We start from the raw sequence: 6,040 nt of genomic DNA on the forward strand, positions 1-6,040 counted from the left end.
TGTGTTTTCTTTCCTGAGCTCTCATGTGGCGAAGGAAGCTGGTTGTTTCATTCTTCCCACCAGCTGTTGCATAGGATTCAACTATCTTTTCTCCAGTTGAAATGAAAATGCAAATCTGTAAGGAGAATATAGAAATGCACTCTTTTAAGCTAACTACGTGTCACATATCACAATGGAAACCAACACGATGACACCAAGCTTAAAGGAATGCTTCAAAAATGAAAATAAGGCATTTAAAAGGGCAGTGGGAATCAAAGGAAATTGTTAAGCTACAATATAAAAAGAACTAATTGGGAGAGAAATTCAGAGCAATCTAGACCATGTGACATGCAAGAAAGAAAGAAAGAAAAGTAAGTCGTATTTGGAGGGAAATGAGTGAAACCCATGCATTCTCTCGCTTGGAGGTGGATTCTCCTGGTCAGTCACCCTGGGAAGCTGGTGCGCTTGGGAGCAAAGAGTGCTGTGGGGACTGTGACGGGCCTGCTTTGCCAGGGGGCGGTGGGGCAGAGGGAGGGAGATGAGTGTGCCTCCTGTTGCTCATTCCTGCTGCGTTTCCACCTCCTGACTCTCCTGTGGGCTTGTTGCTCAGCATCTCCGGAGAATTTCCTAGAGAAGCCCCAGAGTCCTGTGCACCCACTGTGCTTGGGTCTTGGAGATGCAAGCCGTCCTGGGTCAGCACCCTGTGGGGCGCATGAAGGCTGGGGGTACCGAGAGCTCCTTCTATTCCTTTGCAGACTCCTCCTCTCCAGCCTGCCCATCAAAGAAGTTCCTCCAGGATCCGTCCTACACCTGCTTCTCTTTCCACAGGCTCTGCTTTCTGCAAGGACAATCTCATCCACAAATTCAGCGGTTATTTCCATTTGTTGATAATTCACAAACTCATAACTCTTACTCCTCTCACCCTCTGAGCTCCAAATGGCTGCTGATCAGTGTCCTCAAACATACCTCAACTGCAAACATGCAAATGCAGAGATCGGGTCCCAAACCAAACGATACCAGTGTCCTGCTCTCCATGGCCACCACCAAAATTCAGCTCCACTCCAGGGCGGTGAGTGAGGCTCAGGGAGTCACCGACTGTCTGCTTCTGCAAACCAGAGGCCCGAGCATCCTAAGTGCACCCCCAGGCTCCCACCATTCTGTTAAGTATTCCTCTCATACTTTCTTGAATCCATCCACATCTCTTCTGTTCCCTGGCTGCCTTCTTCGTCCCAGTCACCACCGTTCCTCACCCAGATGCAGCCTCTTGCCCCTTCCAATCTGTTCTCCACTCTTAATCTAAACTACTTAGAATCTAAATTATTCTAAAAATTGCAAATCATTGAGTGGCATTGCATTGCTCTTGAGACAACTATGAAGATCGGAAGCACCAGGGCAGTCTTGGTGCAGCCCAGGCCCTGCTGATCTCCAGCCCCAGCTCCCAGCACTTCCCTTCTCCCCACCCTATGCCCCAACCCTCTGGCTTCCCCCGCCTCACCCCACCAGGTCTTTCTCAAAGCAATGCCCACACCTGGAGGGCTTTTCTTCATCCTGACTCCTGATGAAGCCCTCATGCTTCAGATCTCAGCTCAAAGGCCACCTCTCCAGACCTGGTAAGATGCTCTGTCACGTGTTTTTTATACTTTCATTGCTGCATATACCTCTTGTGCACAAGACTGGCTGAAAGGGTAAGATTATACTGCGTGTGAATTGATTAGGTTAACTCCCCGCTGGAATATAACCGCCTCGAAGACAAGAGCTGTGCAAGAGTATGTCTCTTTAGCCTGCTGTGGGAGCTCTGATCCCCAGCACAGGCCAGGCCCACGGTGTCTTCACTCCCCGGCCCCACCGCTGCTTGAGGTTTGCTTGTTGATGGGTGTTAGTGAGAGGCCTGGACGGTTCTGCAGGCCTCTGGGGGCCATGCGTTTCTGCCTGGGAAATGCTGCCTCCCTCTGGTCATCTGCAGTGATGTGGACAAGAAAGGGCTGTGGGAGGGCCTGCGGGGCAGGGACAGAGGGATGTCAGGACAGCCAGGGTTTTTCCAGGTCCATGATGAATGGCTCTGATTCCTTTTTTTTCACTTGGAGTTTGAAAAATCTCCTGGGAACTGTGTTCACAATTATAACCAGAAAAAAGGATGCATAATTCAGTCTGTGCCTATGTTTGAGCCAGGAGGAACTTAGTAAAAATCCTCACAATACTCAGACTTGTTCTCTGCAAACTGTGAACTCTGTGAACATCACAGGTGGTAAATGGCTGATAATAACCAGGGTTAGGTGTTGTTGGTCACCAGTTCTCCAAAGATTAAACTGAGAAGTATAAGCAGGTGTGGAAGGCATGAAGGTTTTGTGTATAATTGACACTGTCTTTAAATGGCATATTTTAAATGCATAAATCATTAATTACTGGCTTGATGGTGAATCATTGAGTTTTATACCCAAACCTTCATTTTCAGTCTTTTCTTTCGATAATTTGTTATGAATATATTCACGTGTTTTTACCTGGTTCTTTCCTCTAGTAACCACCAATATGGGCATTGTCCTGTGGCCATAAAACAGATGGAGATGACTGGTCAATGAGCAGTCAGAGCAATCAGATTGCAACCATCCGTCCAACTTGGCCGGGGGCTCCCAAAGGGCAGGGACCATGTCTTATTCAGTTGTTTCCCCAGCTCCTGGCAGGATGCTCAGAACACAGAGGTGCGTGTTAAACACTTGCTGAATAACTGAGTGAATGGTTATAAGTTAAGTCTGGCCTAAAGGGATGGCCTGCAGGACTTCCAAGGACAGCCTAATTCCACTTCGAAGGAACCATCTACCCTACTTCCCTGGAAAGGTTTTTGTTTCCTTTTTTTTAAAAAAAACCAACAACCTAATTTTCAAGTGCAGAGGAGGAAGGAATAGTAGGTGTGACCTGGCTGGGGGCGGATATCCTTCCAGGAGCTTTGAAGGGAAAACGTCATCGTGAGCAATGACGCATTTCATGGTGGAAGGTGGGGGCTCAGGCAGAGAGGAGGCCATTGAGGGGGCCTGTGGTTGACACTGGGAAGAGAGAACATAAAGGGGAATGGGGTGGGAAGCAGGGTGAGAGCTGGAATTCTCTGAGGGTCAGGCAAAGCAATCCTAATATTTGAGATACCATGTACATGTCATACACATGAGCAGAGCCTTACAGAATGAAATTTCCTTTCTAAAGAGAAAACTTTAAAAGCTTTGGAAAGAGACTAGTTTCCTCTTTCAGATGCTGCCATGAAAAGTGCCTGCTGCTATTTGAAATGCATGTGGAATGAGCGGTCAAGGTCAGCGCTATACAGCAGGAAGGCTTTTTCCCCATTCTTAAGTAGCCTGAGTGGAGCTTGACAACCAGTGTAGGTGGTTCACTGGGGCTGTTGCACACGGACAGGCAGGAAACACAACAAGTAGATGTGGGATGTGGTCTGTGGCTCTCATAAGGGTCCTCCCACAGAATCCAATCTGCGTCTGACACGTAAGGGACGTGCAGTCACACTTGGAATGAATTGCTCAGAATGGCTCAGAAATGCTCCTGAGTTTACAAATTAGAAATATTTATGAAGAAGTATTTAGAATCATCTGTGGCTTTTAGGCCTTGGAGGTCGAGGTTGAGTACAGTCCGCCTAAGCAACTCTGAAAGTGTCCCAATGTGGCTGACAGCCCTCGACCCGCTGGGGACTGAAAGGGCCACGCGTCCAAGCCCACACCGTCTCAGAGAAGAATCGTGTCGGGTCACCTCGCTGACAAAACCCTTTGATTGCTTCCCACAGTACTTGGAATAAAATCCCCACTTGTGGCCACCTCTCCCGGTCAGGCACGGCCGGAGCCCCGCTCTCCTCCCCAGTGCTGGACCCTCCCTGCTCTTTCTCCCGCCTCCTCCCGCAGGACTGTCCCAGGCATCGCTCCCTCTGCCCAGGGGCAATCCCTCCCACCACCTCCCCAGCTCATTTCCTTCTTCCTCACCTTTCAGCCCCACTTCCTCATGAGTCTCAGCTCCATGGCACCTCCTTGGACACAGTCCCTGCCTCCTTCCTCAGGTGCAGCCCGGCTGGGCTTGACCTCAGCACCCTGTTTATTTCCTTCTCAGTCCTCAGTGCAGACTCCACTTCTGTCCTTTAGGCTTTTCTGTCTCTCTCCCCACTCCCTGAGCCAGACAATTAATTCCACAGGTGCAGAGGTTATATGTTCTTGATTGCTACTGAGTCTGTGGTGCCTATTCCTGCTTCAGGCACATGGAAGATGCTAGATAAATATTTGTTGAATGAAGGATAGTGTAGGAAAATAGAGGCAATGAGAAGTCAGAGACCTTTTGGCCATTATATGCATTGGCCCCGTGTTTTCTGCAGTGAGATGGCTGTTGGAAAGCCCGGCAGCCTGCCACCGAGCCTGGAGGGAAAGGTCAGGGTGGACGGCTGCTGGACCAAGGTCCAGGTTCTCCTGCTATGGTCCGTGTGCAACAGCGGGTCGAGGGTTCTCCTGCTACTGGGACGCTGGGAATCTGGGACACATGCGAAGAGGAACAGCTCCCCCACAGGACTCTCTTCTCATGTACGAAAAGGCTGCTGGGGCACCTGAATATGGGTGTGTCCATTGGGCAGGATTGTAGCCTGGTCTTCACCTGAAGAGGAAGGAGGCTGAGAGGGCTACCCAAGTGGGAGGCAGGGAGGTGCATGCACCTCCTCGCCCTGTCCATCAGGGGGCAGTCTGGGTCCTGCAAACACTCCCCCTCTCTCTCCATGGACGGGGCCCAGCGGGACTCCTCCTCTGCGTGAGGGAACAGATGGCAGGTGAATTCCTGAATGACCACGGCTGATCTCTCAACAGGCTAGGAGAAAAAATGGCTACTACTGTGAAAGTTCAAATCACATGGGGTTGCCCTCGGTCTCCTTCATGATTGAGTTTATTTAGGAGGCCATTTGGAAGAGGACAGTGACATTGAGTGCAGGCACCCAAAGGGACCCTATGGCATGCCCATATCACCCGCTTTCTTCCTGCCAGCGGCCAACCCCACTCAGCCTAGATTTCTCCACGTGCACTACTGCCACTTGGTAGAAGAATGAAGCTCAAAGCATATGTGAATGTATCCAGACTCTCATTAATTCCTCCGTTGGGATTGAGGAATTTTGCCTCAAATGTGAGAGTTGAGTTTATTTTAGTAGCAGCTTCTGCATAAAGTAACTGATCCTATTAAAGAAAAGGTCAGCATCATTTCTGTTTCTACAACTCCTTCCTAGACATGTATTTGCCACGAAGAAGCCAACGTGCTTTGTAGCTGGTGTCTAACAGGCTCCGAAGGGCCATCCAGGGTGTGTGTCTCATGCTGGTCCTCTGACTGCACCAGGGGGGCAGGGTGGGTTTTCTGAGGATAGCATTCTGATTTTTGCTCTTTATTAACAATGCGTAGGTAGCTCTCCTTTCCCAAATTGCTGTCCAGGCTTGACTGACAAATGTGTCCACAGAGGGGCCCATTTCTTGCTCCCTGAGGTCATGTCGGCCTCTGATGAGCGTATATGTATGCAATCCCCAGCCAAGGGGCGTCCCCACAGGCACCCAGCCACCCACTCCCAGAGTTTCCTGGCTTTTTTATTTTCCCTCACCACCATGAAGGCAATTTCACCCTTGGTGTTACCAGGCACTTTTCCCGAGGCTAGTTCAGAAGCCCTGCCCCTGATTTGTACCAGCCACATGCACCAGTCTGTATACCTTGCCACAGACTGAGTGTTTGTGGCCCCCTCAAAATTCATATGTTGAGCTCCTAACCCCTAAGTGATGGTGGTAGGAGGTGGGGCCTTTGGAAGTGAGTAGATCCTAAAGGTGGAGCCCTCATGAATGGGATTGGTGCCCTCCCAAGAGAGACCCCGGGGAGCTCCCAGTCCTTTCTGCGGTGAGGACCAATCTATGGACTGGGCAGCAGGCTCTCACCAGACACCAAATCTTGAGGAGCTTGGTGTCAGACTTCCCAGCCTCCAAAACTGTGAGGAACTGGGTGGGTTCCGTCAGCCACCCAATCTACAGGACTGTCGTTATAGCGGCCAGACAGACGGACACACACC

This window comes from Manis javanica, chromosome 6 (genome assembly GCF_040802235.1).
Source record: "Manis javanica isolate MJ-LG chromosome 6, MJ_LKY, whole genome shotgun sequence".
Lineage (NCBI taxonomy): Eukaryota > Metazoa > Chordata > Mammalia > Pholidota > Manidae > Manis > Manis javanica.